This window comes from Perca flavescens, chromosome 3, assembly GCF_004354835.1.
Source record: "Perca flavescens isolate YP-PL-M2 chromosome 3, PFLA_1.0, whole genome shotgun sequence".
In the NCBI taxonomy this organism is placed as follows: Eukaryota; Metazoa; Chordata; class Actinopteri; order Perciformes; family Percidae; genus Perca; species Perca flavescens.
The window spans coordinates 34,147,516-34,164,450 of NC_041333.1; the positions used below are offsets into that span (position 1 = coordinate 34,147,516).

General features: G+C 41.7%; 1 protein-coding gene across 4 annotated transcripts in view; it reads left to right on the plus strand.

The window, feature by feature from the left end:
• Positions 1–653: 653 nt before the first annotated feature.
• Positions 654–16,935, plus strand: part of pak4 (p21 protein (Cdc42/Rac)-activated kinase 4) — a 35,286-nt gene continuing 19,004 nt past the window's right edge. The window contains exon 1 of one of the 4 annotated variants that reach the window (XM_028573456.1): positions 654–806. The gene's annotated coding sequence lies outside the window, so the exon portion shown is untranslated. Of the gene's footprint in view, positions 807–8,721; positions 8,789–12,092; positions 12,384–16,935 lie in introns of those variants that run through there. The other 3 variants (XM_028573458.1, XM_028573459.1, XM_028573457.1) reach the window with 3 other exon arrangements.

Genomic DNA, 16,935 nt, shown 5'->3' on the forward strand with positions numbered 1-16,935 from the left:
GTATGTTGTATTAACACCTTATTTTGAAAACCGGAAGTATTCCCATGTGTATCATCTCCCTAACTTCGCTACTCGAGCTGGGCCGTTTGAATGCATTTACCACGCGTACCGTTATAAGAGCGCATTACAAATTTTGTGTCGGCTGATTTGACCACGGAGATCCGAGTGTCGGCTGGCTTGACCGCAGTAGCCTACACTGGGATAAAATCAAAATCAGGAACAGGTTAATTGCCAAGTAGGTTTTCTCCTCGATGTTTTGGTGCATTACAGTAAAAATAGTATGAGAAAATAAAAAGCAGCCTAGTAAAAAGCAGCCCTGTGCTGCAGAATAGCACCATGAGTGTAGGCTAGCCTATGTGTGAGAGGAGCAAGGGTAACTATCACGGGACCAAATAACAAACTGATAAGATGGAAAAGCTCCCCAGGCGTATACTGACCTCTAATCCCCATTACCCTCCTTATTAACCTGTGTAATGACTGTTAGCGCCTAATGGTCACACAAAATAGCCTAGTGAACCATGTTTGTCTTGTTTTTTGAGAATGGTAGACTTCAATGCTAAGTGGGATTGCACTCGTCTCCCTAGCGACCCGTCGCTGACTCGGTTGCCATGGTGCTTTGCTGCAGTTTCCCGGATGTAGTATTATTATTTTTTTTTTTCTCGTTCAATATGGCGTCGTGGAAGTGAGACTTCGGCTAATGTTATTCAGTTTGCCCAAAGTTAGCGCGCGTCTGCTCTTTTAAACAGAGGAAAGTTTGTTTCCATACCGCGGTGGCAGCAGAAAAAAGTTTTCCTGTGAGTTTCGGGGTGAGTAAGAACATTTGTGTTGAATAATTAGTTTGTTGTGCCTGTGCGTTAGCTTGTGGCGCGTCTCTGAGTTGCTAACAGCGGCTAATGTTAGCTGCTTTCAAGTCTGGGTTCGAGGTGACCAGAGAAAGCTCCTTTGGTGTGGTCTCTGTGTGTGTGTTTGTGTTGTTTGAATAATACCTTAACGTGAGGTGTAAAGCTTGACGTGTCCATGGTATGGCCAAGGTACAAGGTGGAGAGTCACTTGTGAAAGTTGTTAAACAATTAAAAGCCGAAGTTCTGGGCACAAACCAAGCTATTTTTACGTCAGGGCTGTGTTTCTTTGCTAAGACCCTATAAGCTCGCTGGACGGCTTAATGGTAAATCCAGGAGAAAAGCTGGTTCTGTTAACATTGACTATTCTTATGTCTGCCAGCTATCACGAAACACCGCAGCCAACTTGTCTTCATAACCGTGGTGCAGTGTAAACACTTATTATTAAAGTATTATCCATTTTATGCAACTTTATACTTCTACTCCACTACATCTCACTCAGAGTTAAATAATAAACTTTCTACAGCACTACATTTGTCTGACAGCTTTAGTTACCTTTTAGATGACTGCTTTTCATCCCCTCCCTGTCCAGTGAAAACCTCGTATCTCCAAATGTGTTGATGTTGAATGTTTGTGATGAAGTGGTCCTTTATGTGTTGAGAAAGTTCTCCTACTTCTTAATCTAAATAAAGTCTTTCAAAAGCCTCTTGGATCAGATGGAAAATGCATCGTCACAAAGCTGAAAACAGGGCTGTTTTTCTGACACCATGAAAAGTTGTAAAACATTTTAGAGATACGTGGTTCTCACAGGACAGCGACGCTGCAAACGTATGATGATCTTATATAATATGATGCCTTTGCTAAACTACCCAACAGTAAAGGAGTTAAAATGAGAACAACGTACATCTACAGCCGTAAAATGCAACATATACATTAGTGTGTGTGTGTGTGTGTGTGTGTGTGTGTGTGTGTGTGTGTGTGTGTGTGTGTGTGCGCGCGCGCGCGCGTGCCAGCCATGCTGTCTGGCCAGGCGGAAGGAGGAAAGAGGATATTGTCTGTCTGAGATTCGTTGCTCTCTCCCCTCCATAACCCCACTTTTTATTGCACAAGTCATTTTGTCCTATCCTTTGGTCTTTAATTTGGTTTGCTCCCATTCCTATTTCTCTCAGGTGGCAGATGTGTGTGTTGCTAGTATGTGTGCAGTGTGACTGTGTGCATGAGTGAGTGAAGAAGAGATTTTGCATGCTAGTCAGCAAGGTTGTGTGATTAGTGCTGGGCACACCACACATTCCTGGGATGCCAGAGCTGTATGGAGGGGTCACTCTTCTCTCTCTTATATACAGACCATACCCCAGCAGTGAGTAATGAGTACTCTTATCAAAATGAACCCCCTTCTCTACATCATGATCTGCAAGTTATTCAGCATCAGCAAGGATAACTGTGTCAGGAAGTAACTGGGTGTCAGGTTGAAAAATCACCAGGGCTAGCTACAGGTCAGATCACAAAAGTTGCACTGGTAGATCAGCATACGATCTGTATCAGCAGATCACAGCTTTAAAAAGTTACAGTATGTATTTGTAAGGTAATATTATTTGTACTGCCGATATTTATCTCATCATAGTGTAGAAAGAGTGGCCAACAGAGGTATAGAAACCTGCAAAATCAAAAAAAAGGCTGGCAGGTTAAACACTACTCGTATACACATACATAACTATATATTTGTATTTATGAGAACGGGCAAATAGAGAGTCTGGTGGGTTGCTGGCTATACCTTCTAAATACATTGGTTAATTAGGCTGCATGCTGCTATTTTTGTTTTACTACACATTGCTCAGGGCACTGTGTGGTGTTTTGCATTAACTAGGGCTTTAATAGCAATATTCTCCTTTCTCTCTTCTTGACAGGAGGCTTTAATTAGCGTTCTGCACCCCTCCCTGCTGTCTAGTACCAGTAGTAACAGTGCAGGGATCTGTGGTACACTTGAGGCTGCAGAATGGATCTAAATGAAAAATGCTTCCTCTACTCTCAACACTTCAGCTGGTCCTTTTTAAAAATAAGTTTAGTTGCAACTTGTCATGCTACCTGACATGATAGACATTTAGCAACAGCTGATTTAAGTATTTCAAAAACATTTCTTGTGGCTTATTGGCTAAGAAACCGACTATGAGTCCGGATAGGGACTTTTGTTTCATCACTGTCTCCCTTTTTTACTGTTATCTCTCTGCTGGCACTATGTACACATGACATACACATGGCAAAAACAAATAGAGTAATACAAGTTAGACAGCCCTGCTAATTTTAGACAGTGACTAATTTCACTTTCTGAAATGACACCTTTTGCTGGCGGGTCTAACACATGTAGCTTCTGCAAATAACAGAATTGACAATAAATACCACAAAATGTCTGTCACTTTTTATTCAAAATTCAAACAGGTCTGTGTTACATATATGATTGGCTAAAGTCACTTGTATCAAATTTGATGACTCACATAGATATATAAAAGGAAAGAATAGGGCTTACATTGATCAGTTGCTACCTGCTGTCTTATTTGATTTGTTTAACATTTAACATGTTTAGATTCAGGATTCAAGCACATTGAAGTGAACAACAGCAACACCTGGAATCCACTCAGGGTAAAGATACCCATCGAAGGTTTCAGGGTTTTGTTCTTGATAGTAACTAAGCCCAGATTTGGATGAGGGGTGTTTATGGTGGATCACAGTAGGGAAGTTGAGTCATGAAGGCAGAGACAATCGGGAAGTGTTGATGACTGTTGACAGACGTGTCCAGCAGGGGGCAGAGCTGACGGCAGGACAGATGTTGTTGTTAGGTGACCTGAGGGTCCCTCAGAGAGAGAGAGAGACAAACACAGCTGCTGTTTAGGCGTCTTTCATGAACTCCAAACAGCTTTCACATCGCCATACGAGCCTAGGTGGAAGCAAGAGGCGAAAGCTGTGAACAATCAATAAGCATGGAAAGCCAGGGACATCACCATGCGCATTTAAGGCACTTTGTGTGACATTTTATTATGAAATAGTTAGTCTCATTTCCTGTGTTCTTATTGTTTTGTCCTCTTTGTGTCCTCCTTGCTGTTTGAGTTTATGCTGTAATGGATGAGCAAGCATGGGATCATTAAAAGTCTCGTCTTTCTCTTGGTATCAGGTTTCATAGAAAAAGATGGCTTGAAGGGTGAGACAAATGGAGTGATATGGGAGAAAGTGAAGAGAAAGAGGGGGGGAGAGAGAGAGAGCAGTGGATACTTTTGATCTATGTAAAGGTTCTGGGTGTTTGTGAGGAGTCCAGAGAAGGAGAGGGCATGAAGGGGGGAGGCGAGGTGCAGAGCCAGCACTGGGCCAGATTCAGCTGAAGGCTAACAGCCAAACAACCAGATCTACAGAGATACACGGCGAAAAAGCAACAACCCTGACTCCACCTCATATCAGGGGAGAAAAAGGTTTTTATGTGGGGGAACTTTCATTCTTCGTTTTTCTGTGCTTTGTTTGTGATTATTGTGTGGTTAGTTTCTTGATTTATTTTCCTCAATTTCTATTTTTTTGTTGACAGGACCAGACACATTAAGATTTATTTTGTCCACAAGAGACATCAATGGAAAATGGCTACAATTGCTTGTTGAGTTTTGACCCTCAAAAAGAAAAACGTTTCAAAGTGTCTGGAAACAGAGGATCAAGCTAAGCTGACTGGTAACAGATTAAATAAGCCCAGGGTGGGTCATGTCCGACCCTACATTATGATTCTTCTCTGTAACAGGGAGAAAGAGCTAGGCTTACTGCCTTAGAGGAAAGAAAATCCTCTCCGGAATGACTGCTGCAGCCAACATCAACACAGCCCTCTAGGTGCTCAAGAACAGAGGCAAGAACGCTGTACGAGTAAAAGAAAGATTCACTATCACAACAATAACCAATTTCTGAGACTTTACTTAGTTTCAACCAACAGGTCCGGGTTTAGGCCAGCATTGTGTAGAGAGTTACAAAATACTTGTGTCATATTACGATATCCAAAATCTAAGACGATATCTAGTCTCATATCACGATATAAATACAATATCGATATATTGTCCAGCTGTACTTTCCTGGTTGTTTTAGTTAGTCAAGCCATAGTGTGTTTGTAAAATAGAGACTCTACTGACAGAGATGCTGTAAAGACTTTCCCTTATGGAGATATTATTATTCATCTTCCGTTCTGACAGAGATCAACGATTAGTCGATAAACTGGTAACTATTTTGATAATGGATTCATCGTTTAATTTGTCAAGCAAAAATGCTAAATGTTCTCTGGTTCCAGCTTCTCAAATGTGATGATTTGCTTCTTTTCTCTTGTTTATATTACACTAAACTGAATATCTTTCTGTTTTGGACTGATGGTCAGACAAAACAAGCTCTAAAGACGTCACTTTGCGAAGTTGTGATGACATCTGGCACTATTTTATGACATTTGATAGATTGTTTGATGTATCAGAAAGTAATTGTCAGATTCATCTATAAGGGAAGTTGTTTCCACTGCTGATAATTGTTTTAATTGTACGATACTGCTCCGTTTGCTCTTGTGGTGTGGTTTCCCCCCCCACACACACACACACACACACACACAGCAACAGAGTGAGGAGTTTTGTTCTTGTGTTCTTGTGTTTGCATGTTTAGTTTTAATCTCGCCTGAAAAATCAAGCTTGGGCCTGCATGTTCCCAATTGATAATGAGGTTTCACAAGCACGCACACAATACAAAGAGAGTTCTGGATGTTGGCCGCATTTTACCCTTTTCATCTTAGTTGTACTGCTGTTGCAATGCCAGTGAATGGCAGTATGTTATAGTGGCGGGGGACTGCTTTTTTGTTAATGTTTTTTTTGCACTCCCATAACTGTGGAATAGTCTGGATGACACAGGCAGCACTTTTGTTGCAGTGATCTCTCTGTAAATAAGTACGTTCTTTCTCAGGATCCTGCTGTTAAATCAGGATCCAGTGCTGTGCAATGTTAAAGATTAATAAAACTAAATTCAGAAATGTTTCTCTTAATTAACGTTTTATAGACTACTGTAGATTTGTTCCAACAACAAATTCAACTGGAATGTTTTTTTGGCATGAAAATGTCCAAACTTTGAATACTTGTTGTAACTAGCCTTCACTTGCTCATGGACAGCCAACACATTCTCACTCCCATCGCATAAAGTAAGGACACTTGCTCATGTGCCTTTGGCGTTGTTATTGACGCTAAAAGCCTTTTTTAAGCGTCAGATCTAAACGCTCTTTATCTAAACGCGCTGGGTCAGGACTATTGTCCTATTGTTGTCCCTTTTGATGCAGTTAAGTTCAGGAAAAGATCGTGGGTATGCTTATGAAAGGTACGTTTACGTGACACGTTTGACACAAACGGGACGGTTGGTTGTAGGAAAAGAAGAACGGGACAGTTGTGTTTAGAAAGAGCCATCACCCCATCCAGCCATCACCCCATCCAGCCATCACCCCATCCAGCCATCACCCCATCCAGCCATCACCCCATCCAGCCATCACCCCATCCAGCCATCACCCCATCCAACCATCACCCCATCCAACCATCACCCCATCCAGCCATCACCCCATCCAGCCATCACCCCATCCAACCATCACCCCATCCAGCCATCACCCCATCCATCACCCCATCCAGCCATCACCCCATCCAGCCATCACCCCATCCAGCCATCACCCCATCCAGCCATCACCCCATCCAGCCATCACCCCATCCAGCCATCACCCCATCCAGCCATCACCCCATCCAGCCATCACCCCATCCAGCCATCACCCCATCCAACCATCACCCCATCCAGCCATCACCCCATCCAGCCATCACCCCATCCAACCATCACCCCATCCAACCATCACCCCATCCAACCATCACCCCATCCAACCTCCCCTACGCAGAATTTTGGGCTATCATACTACCCGCTACCATTGTCGCTCTTAATAAATCGTCATCTTCACGCGCCGCGGAGCTGCTGCTCTGGCCGGTGCGTTCCATACACACGCTGAGTGGTGCTTATTGCGTCGTATCTGACGCTGACCGCCACTGACCAAGCGTCTGTATTTTACGACTTGGGCGTGAGAACGGGTTGGGACAGTACTTATGAAAAGAGAGGAGTGTTTACGATTAGGGATGGGGATTCAATTACATTTTCTTAGTCGATCATCGGGAGAATTAACGATCGACTATCGATTAATCATTCATATTTTTGCATTAAAACTCATTATTTATTTAACTTTTTATAAATTAAAAATGCAATGAAAATACAAAAATACAGCGTGTATGAGATGTTAATTACAAGAAGAACAACTTGTGGCAGTTAAACTGGAGGATATAGATTATAGGTTATAGATATAGATTATAGATATAGGTTATAAATATAGATATATGCGGTGCGGTGCTCTGAAGCAGCAGAACCTGCAGCTGCGAGCCGAGCATGTTGACGTGATGTGGGGTCAGACGCGACCGCTACCTGGTGACCGTCAGTCCAGCCGCCCAAAACACCTGCGTTGCCGGGATGCACAGATACCTCCGCGCTAACTTGGCCGGCCTGGGGAACCTTATTTGAGTCGTGGCCGTGTTGTACTTATACACGGCATCTCAGTGTTTGCAGTGAACTAAGTCTTTTATTTTTAAAAATCAAAATGGTCCCGCGCCACACTTCGCCGTGTCCTTTTCATGATTACTTTTGAAATCTAAATGGAAACTCGCAGCCAGGTAACTGAGTAAGGAGTCAAATGTTGCCCCCGGGTGGTCAAATGTTTAATTGCTGCCACACTGTGAAATTAATTTAATTGCTTCAAGACTCACACTACGCAACGCAACCAGCATTAGTTTCATCGATAACAAATTAACGTGATCAACGAAATTCTTAATCAATTATCGATCGTCGAGTAATCATGCCCATCCCTATTTACGATAACATATATTTTCACAGCTATGGTTATTAACCAGCATCTGATTGATTTAATAACAACATCTTACCTCTACCCTTGTCTGTAGTCTGAATAACCTTTACTCTTCTGCTGTATGTCGCTTCTTCCTTGCAGAGAACCAAATGACAAATATTGACAGGGGAGATTGATGCAATGTTTGACCTCTTCACAATGACATCACCTCATTGTGTCTGTTGTTGACAACATGCCATCACCATGTAATGATGGTACTACACTGAGTCATGCGTTTCACAGTATGTTTGATGTTAAACATGACACTAACATTGTGCAACATCACCAACAAGTTATGATGAGATCACATCATGTGATTTTCTTTTTTTGGCTGTCAACCGGAATCCTATTTTTAGTGTCAGATTTTACCGATCAGCTTGTCTGCTGCTCTTGATTCACATTTTTCCGGATGTATTGGCTGAAAAGATCACGGGTACATTCAGATGAAACATTCAGGATTTTACTTTTCTCAACATGATGCTTAGGCAATACGTAATGTGGTGAGTGGGCGGCAACAACTAGAAACCGTCTTGCTTATGTTGATTATTTCTTTTGGAAGTTGGAGCTTTGCCTAAACTCCAATAAATGCCTGCAACTTCTTGTCTCACCTCTACTTTTTTTACACCACTGTGTCCCCTACCATTAAAATTAGCTACATTGAACTCTGTGGCTGTTAAGCTCACTGCTTTGGATCAAAGGCAGTCTTAGTCAGTTGGTTAGTAGTTTGGCACTCCAGATGTACGCTGCTGGGATAAAGCCTGACATGTCCCTCCCATCCCGCTGTCTCCGCTATGTATTTTGCAACGGCGCCGTCGCTGCATCTGGGGCTTAGCATCACCCAGGACGGTTGTGATTAGTTTAAAGAATTACAAACCAGCCAGATCGTTTTATTTCCCCCTATCCCAGAACAGATAAGCGGTGTTTCCGGACCATACTCCAGGGCTGACACAGCGCTTTGGAGAGAGGTCTGACAACGCAACACTAGTTGGTTAGTGACCAAGCCAATTTATAAAATATTTGTGAATATATGGACATTTTTGTTACTGTCGATTTGAAATGTCACAGAAGGGAAGAATGAAAGTAATGCAGTCAGAATAAGATAAGTTAAATCTACACTTAGGGCTGGGGTAAAATAATCAATTATAAAATCGATCTTTGTTCAAGTGATCTGATATTGATTAATAAAACCCCAAAATCAATGTTTCAATATGTTAAATCTGTTAATATAATAGTCCTGTTAAGTTAAAGTGACTACGGTATATGTAACTTTTAAATGTTTCTGAAACTGTGTAATGTTCCATCTGATGATCATAAATGACCTGTAACAGCAAACGAGACCAACAGTGAAAAGAACGCTAGTTTTATATAGTTTTTATTAATGCCTCTGCCAGGGTCCGATTTTTCCCGGATAGTCACAGAATGATGTACATCAGGTAGATGGCGCTACAGAGCACACGTTCTTGTGTTGTATCCAGCCAGGTAAAAGGTAGCAGGAGATTTCTTTTTGTTTTTACGACAGCAAGTGTGGTAAAAACACTTCCGCTTTTGTCCAAAGGGGCCGCTGAAATCGACACAAACTCAAAGTTACATATAGCCACTTTAAACTAACTTATTTTGGGGTTAATTCTTAATGTAAACATCAACCTGTTGCCCCAAAAAATAGTGCTTCTTGCTTGTATAATTTACAGCATAAGTTCTCTGAGAATTTTATCCAAGCTAAATTGGTATTGTAAAATGTCTAAAGACTGGCATAAAAGACTGTCAAACTGCTGTCTGTATTTTGGATGCTTTGTCTTGACTGTAGACTCAAAATCCGTCTTGTGGGTTCTTTTTTTCAGCCTGCACCCGTATGCATACATTGTAGTTTTGTATGCCTAATCTCTCTCTCTCTTTAAATGTTTTGTGTGTGGTGAGATTCATACTTGAACTTGTAGTAGGTAGCTCATAAGCTCCTTTTGATTTGATATTTCTAAGTGTGTGTGTGTTGTGTCTAAGTGTTGGGCAAACAAAGGTCTGTTTTTGTATGTGTGCCGAAATATGTGTACGCTACCTTGTGTGATCTATGTAGCGCTCTCGTTATCATTGACCTTTCCACATTCCACAACCTGCTTCTGGAAGTCAGCCCTGATTGGCTGCAGCACGGCTTTGTTTGAACTCCGTCTCGGGATTGGCAGGTTTGTGTGTTGTCTTGCTCCGATACGTTGAGTGGACCAGTTCCTGCTGTATTTTTACTCTCAAAGGAATGCCAGCAGGCCTTTTAACCTTATTGAGACTGACACCTTTCTGTCTGTCAGATGATAGATAATGAAACAAGTACTCTTAGCCCGGCTTTGATAAGGGACACACATTATAAACTGTTTTTATGTATGTTTTGATAAGTTTTCTGATGAAAGTAGAAAGAATATATAGGGTTATCATTAAGATTTTAAAGCAGCAAGTTTATTCGTTCAGTTGTTAATTCCCGTATATTAGGCTGAAATAACTTCTGTGAGGTTTGTTTTAGACATACAACTAGCATACTACATTTTAGCAGAATAGGTCTGTCTAATCTTCTAAAACTTAACAAGTATCCCTCTAAAATAGGTGTTTAATCACCTGTTTTGATATGTGGTGAACTATGCAGCTATTTGAGCTGTTTAGATTGGCAACCTATTGTTATTGTATTTAGCATTTACTGTAGGTATGTGATTAAAACAACAATACTGACACCATTCCTTGGCCATTGTTGCCCAAAGTTTTGTTGTGTTTTGGCATTTAGCCTTGACTTACTATCTGTGTGTCCTGTTTGAATGTCTTTGGTGATGGATCTGTTTATATTAGCACACAGACATGGTATTTCACAGTAGCCTGCCTTGATCAGACTGCTATAACTGGCAATATTTTAAGCCATACTGTGAGAGTCTGTTGTGCCACAAAGTGAATCATATTGTCATCTGTCATGTAAAAGCTAATCTGTTAAAAATAATATAGATCCTTATGAACCTAAATTATTGTATGTGTGTGTGTATATATATATATATATATATATATATATATATATATATATACACACACACATATACAAATTTACATTTAAGAAGCTGAAATCAGGAGATTTTTTTGAACATTCCTATTTGTTATATATATATATATATATTGTATTGATATATGTATATGTATGTATATATGTATGTATATATATATGTATGTGTGTATATATATGTATGTATGTATATATATATATATATATATATATATATATATATATATATATATATATATATATATATATATATGTATATATATATATATATATATATGTATGTATATATATATATATATATATATATATATATATATATATATATATATGTATATATATATATATATATATATATATGTATATATATATATATATATATATATATATGTATGTATGTATGTATATATATATATATATATATGTATATATGTGTGTGTATGTATGTATGTATGTGTATATATATATAACAAATAGGAATGTTTCACCATCCACCCTCTAGTAAATTGAGTAAATAATCACTCAATTAATGCAAATATTCACTTAATATTTGATTAATCAGCAACTATTTAAAAAAATCGATTAATCGGTTTGAGTAATTGACCTCAATTACTCAATTGCAACAACTGATCAATTAATCGAGAAAATAATCGGACAATGAAAATATTCGTTAGTTGCAGCTAGTTACATGTCACCACTGTTTCTTATAACTACTGTCATTGAACATTTTACTGCAGAACGGGTATTTTTACTTTTAGTCAGTGTAACTGATACATACTTTGACTTGAGTAGTCTAAGGTTTTGAATTCGGGACTTTTACTTGTAGTGGCGTATTTATTTGCTACTTTTACTTTATTAAAGGATCTGAATGATGCCTATTTGACAACTGGTCGGCGACTACAGCTGGAAATTAGCCTTAGAGGCTAAAGCTGCTCCTTTAACTGTAGCCTACAGTTAATTAAACGGGACTGTCCACGACATTATAAACTAATAAACTAAACAACGAATACGTACGTACAGGTAACTCTAGGTCTAAACGTCTACACCTGTGACAGGCAGATTTATTATGTGTAACAGGAAGGAAGGAAGAGCGAATAAAAAGGCTTTAGTTTCTATTTGACAGGACACAAGGTTGCTAATAAACAGGTTACTATCCGTATCCTCTCTCTCTCTCTCTCTCTCTCTCTCTCTCTCTCTCTCTCTTCTCTTTCTTTCTCTCTCTCTCTCTCGGTCTCCCTCCCTCCATGCGGTGACGTCATGATACTGGGCCGCGTTTTGCTGAAACCATAGGAATGCGACACACTTTGTATTTACAGACCAAAGATACAGCACTTTTATGTATAAATACATATCCATATATTTGAAACGCCAACAGTCGTTATCTGTCACCGGGTCCGCTTCAGGCTTCTTCTTTTTTTTTTAATGACGACGTAACGACGGTTTAATTTCTTTCACGGAAACAACTTTGTTGCTGCAGGGAGTCTGTTTTTTTTCTCCTTCGTCCTCCGCTGCGTTTCCCACATGAGATCAGGTGGATAGTGTGTTACCGTACCTGTGACTAAAAGTGAGTATTCCCGAGTATAAACAGAGAGCTTTATACACTGTCTGTGTCGCTGTATTATATTGTAACTCCCTAGTGTTGCCCTGAGTAAAGCAAGTTAAAACTTCTGGTAGGCTGCCATGACTGAGCAGAAGTTAATCTGGGTTTGCCTTGTGTGAAGGGAGGGAGTGGATGATCTGTGTAGACAGCCCTGTTGGACTGCTGGGAACTGACTGTCTCTTTTAACTCTCCACTGACTAAAACCATTCAAACCTGTTACTACATACCGACTGCTCATATCTGTGGCTGTCAGGGCAGCTGTTGGACTCCTGGTCATCTGTCTTTCTTTGCACAAGTGTTGCTGACACATGAAGATGAGGGGAGGACAGATTTTGGTAGAGATTCGTTGTTTGTCTTTGTGTTAAGGTTAAAGCTTGGTAGGAAGTTGTAAGTATGTTTTTCAGTAGCTCTGGCATTTTTCTTTATTTTCTTTAGCTTTGCTATCTTATTTTATGTTATCTTATTTATTATATCTAGTATAATTGTTTATTTGTTGTTTTTGTGTGAGTGAGTATGTGTATATGTCCTTGGTAACTTGGTACTTGCTGCTTGTAACAGAGTAATTTCCTTAATAAAGTCTATCTATCTATCTATCTATCTATCTATCTATCTATCTATCTATCTATCTATCTATCTATCTATGCTCTTTTTGTGCAGAAAGTTTGTTTAATACATTTTATCTTATTTATCAAAAGAGAGTAGTTTGGAGTTCCTAGTCTGAAATATGCACACAGAGGGTGGTTTTGCCACTGCTTGAGACGTTTTATGCATTTTTTAATTCATTTATTTAGTAGGGCTGCAACTAACAATTATTTTCATAGTCGATTAATCTGTCTATTACTTTCTCGATTAATAGTTGTTTGGTCTATAAAATGGTGAAACATGTTGATCAGTGTTTCCCAAAGCCCAAGATGATGTCCTCAGATGTCTTGATTTGTCAACAACTTAAAGATATTCAGTTTACTGTCACAGAGGAGTGAAGACACTAGAAAATATTCACATTTAAGAAGCTGGAATCAGAGGATTTTTCACTCAAACCGATTATCAAAATAGTTAGTAATTCATTTAATAGTTGACAACTAATTAAGTAATATTTGCAGCTCTAGTTACGATGAGTGTTAAAATGACTGAAATCTGCTACCTTAGTAATAAAACTTCCGGCAAATTTGAGATTTGCTCTGCAAGTCAGTCTGGCGAAGAGTCCATTCAAACCCATTTCCAATGTCCCCAAAATCGAGGCACCAATCACAACCGTTGAGGAGGGCTTTACACCAATCACAACCGTTGAGGAGGGCTTTACACCAATCACAACCGTTGAGGAGGGCTTTACACCAATCACAACCGTTGAGGCAGGCTCTACACCAATCACAACCGTTGAGGCGGGCTCTACACCAATCACAACAGTTTAGGGAGCTCTACACCAATCACAACCGTTGAGGGGGCTCTACACCAATCCCAACAGTTGAGGGGGCTCTACACCAATCACAACAGTTTAGGGAGCTCTACACCAATCACAACCGTTGAGGAGGGCTTTACACCAATCACAACCGTTGAGGCGGGCTCTACACCAATCACAACTGTTGAGGCGGGCTCTACACCAATCACAACAGTTTAGGGAGCTCTACACCAATCACAACCGTTGAGGGAGCTCTACACCAATCACAACTGTTGAGGCGGGCTCTACACCAATCACAACCTTTGAGGGAGTTCTACACCAATCACAACTGTTGAGGCGTGCTTTACACCAATCACAACCGTTGAGGGAGCTTTACACCAATCACAACCGTTGAGGCGGGCTCTACACCAATCACAACCGTTGAAGCGGGCTCTACACCAATCACAACCGTTGAGGCGGGCTCTACACCAATCACAACCGTTGAGGGAGCTCTACACCAATCACAACCGTTGAGGCGGGCTTTACACCAATCACAACCGTTGAGGGAGCTCTACACCAATCGCAACCGTTGAGGCGGGCTCTACACCAATCACAACAGTTTAGGGAGCTCTACACCAATCACAACCGTTGAGGAGGGCTTTACACCAATCACAACCGTTGAGGAGGGCTTTACACCAATCACAACCGTTGAGGAGGGCTCTACACCAATCACAACCGTTGAGGCGGGCTCTACACCAATCACAACAGTTTAGGGAGCTCTACACCAATCACAACCGTTGAGGGAGCTCTACACCAATCCCAACCGTTGAGGCGGGCTCTACACCAATCACAACAGTTTAGGGAGCTCTACACCAATCACAACCGTTGAGGAGGGCTTTACACCAATCACAACCGTTGAGGCGGGCTCTACACCAATCACAACCGTTGAGGCGGGCTCTACACCAATCACAACAGTTTAGGCGAGCTCTACACCAATCACAACCGTTGAGGGAGCTCTACACCAATCACAACCGTTGAGGCGGGCTCTACACCAATCACAACCTTTGAGGGAGTTCTACACCAATCACAACTGTTGAGGGAGTTCTACACCAATCACAACTGTTGAGGAGCTTTACACCAATCACAACCGTTGAGGGGGGCTTTACACCAATCACAACCGTTGAGGCGGGCTCTACACCAATCACAACCGTTGAGGCGGGCTCTACACCAATCACAACCGTTGAGGGAGCTCTACACCAATCACAACCGTTGAGGCGGGCTTTACACCAATCACAACCGTTGAGGGGAGCTCTACACCAATCGCAACCGTTGAGGCTCTACACCAATCACAACCAATACACCAATCTCAACCGTTGAGGAGGGCTTTACACCAATCACAACCGTTGAGGCGGGCTCTACACCAATCACAACCGTTGAGGCGGGCTCTACACCAATCACAACAGTTGAGGGAGCTCTACACCAATCACAACCGTTGAGGCGGGCTCTACACCAATCACAACCTTTGAGGGAGTTCTACACCAATCACAACTGTTGAGGCGGGCTTTACACCAATCACAACCGTTGAGGGAGCTTTACACCAATCACAACCGTTGAGGAGGGCTCTACACCAATCACAACCGTTGAGGCGGGCTCTACACCAATCACAACCGTTGAGGAGGGCTCTACACCAATCACAACCGTTGAGGAGGGCTCTACACCAATCACAACCATTGAGGCGGGCTCTACACCAATCACAACCTTTGAGGGAGCTCTACACCAATCACAACCGTTGAGGAGGGCTCTACACCAATCACAACCTTTGAGGGAGTTCTACACCAATCACAACTGTTGAGGCGGGCTTTACACCAATCACAACCGTTGAGGGGGCTTTACACCAATCACAACCGTTGAGGAGGGCTCTACACCAATCACAACCGTTGAGGAGGGCTCTACACCAATCACAACCGTTGAGGAGGGCTTTACACCAATCACAACCGTTGGGGCGGGCTTTACACCAATCCCAGCCGCAGAGGAGGGCTCTACACCAATCACAACCATTGAGGCGGGCTCTACACCAATCACAACCGTTGAGGAGGGCTCTACACCAATCACAACCGTTGAGGAGGGCTCTACACCAATCACAACCATTGAGGTGGGCTTTACACCAATCACAACCATTGAGGCGGGCTTTACACCAATCACAACCGTTGGGGCGGGCTTTACACCAATCACAACCGTTGGGGCGGGCTTTACACCAATCCCAGCCGCAGAGGCGGGCTTTATGCGACAACGATAGCGCAGTGACGGCGAGCAGCTTTTTGTTTACATTTGCTGCGTTCATGCCACCTGGGAATAACAGGGACCGCCCCCGTGGTTACGTTGTTTTTCCGACTGGCAGCATTCACATGGTCGGCATGCGTGTTCTTCTTCTTGTTATATCGGCGTTTGGCATAACGACTTGTTGCATGACTGCCACCAACGGTTGGCTGTAGCCGAGAGCATCAGGTGTGTGAAAACATGGAGGCCACAATAACAAAAGATTTTCTGCTGTTTTCTTATACGAGCATCCAAACAACACATCGCCAGGTGTTTGTTTGTGTTATCTGCAGGATAACCAACGGGAAAGGACACGGATAATGTCTTTTTTTCTATACATAGGCCTATTTATGAATAATCTGAAACAAGTTATGTCTGTGTATGTTTCTTGGCAGAGGCATTTGTCCACAATGAACAGTTTATAGTCATTGAAATATGTTCAGTGAACCAAAGTCGCCGACATCAAAGGTCAGTTGTCAACAACGCGTCACCAACTGGGAAACTCGGTTAGCAAAATCCAGCCCGAGTTTCCCACCTCTGATTCCCACAGGAAGTGACGTGAATGGTGGCGTTTTCACTCGGAAAAATGTTTTTCCGATGTCCATGAACGCAGCAATTCAACATGACTGCTACCAAAGCGCCGCGTCACCCGGATCGTTGGTCTGATTGGTTGAAGGACTATCCAATGCACCCAGAGGCATTTGAGCGGCGTCCATTGGTGATGCCCCCTTTGGAAATGAACTGTCAATGAACCTTGTTCAGTTACAACTGAGAGGGAGTGTGGTGTCAACCAGGCTAACCTGTTACCTGTTGTTGCATTTGAGC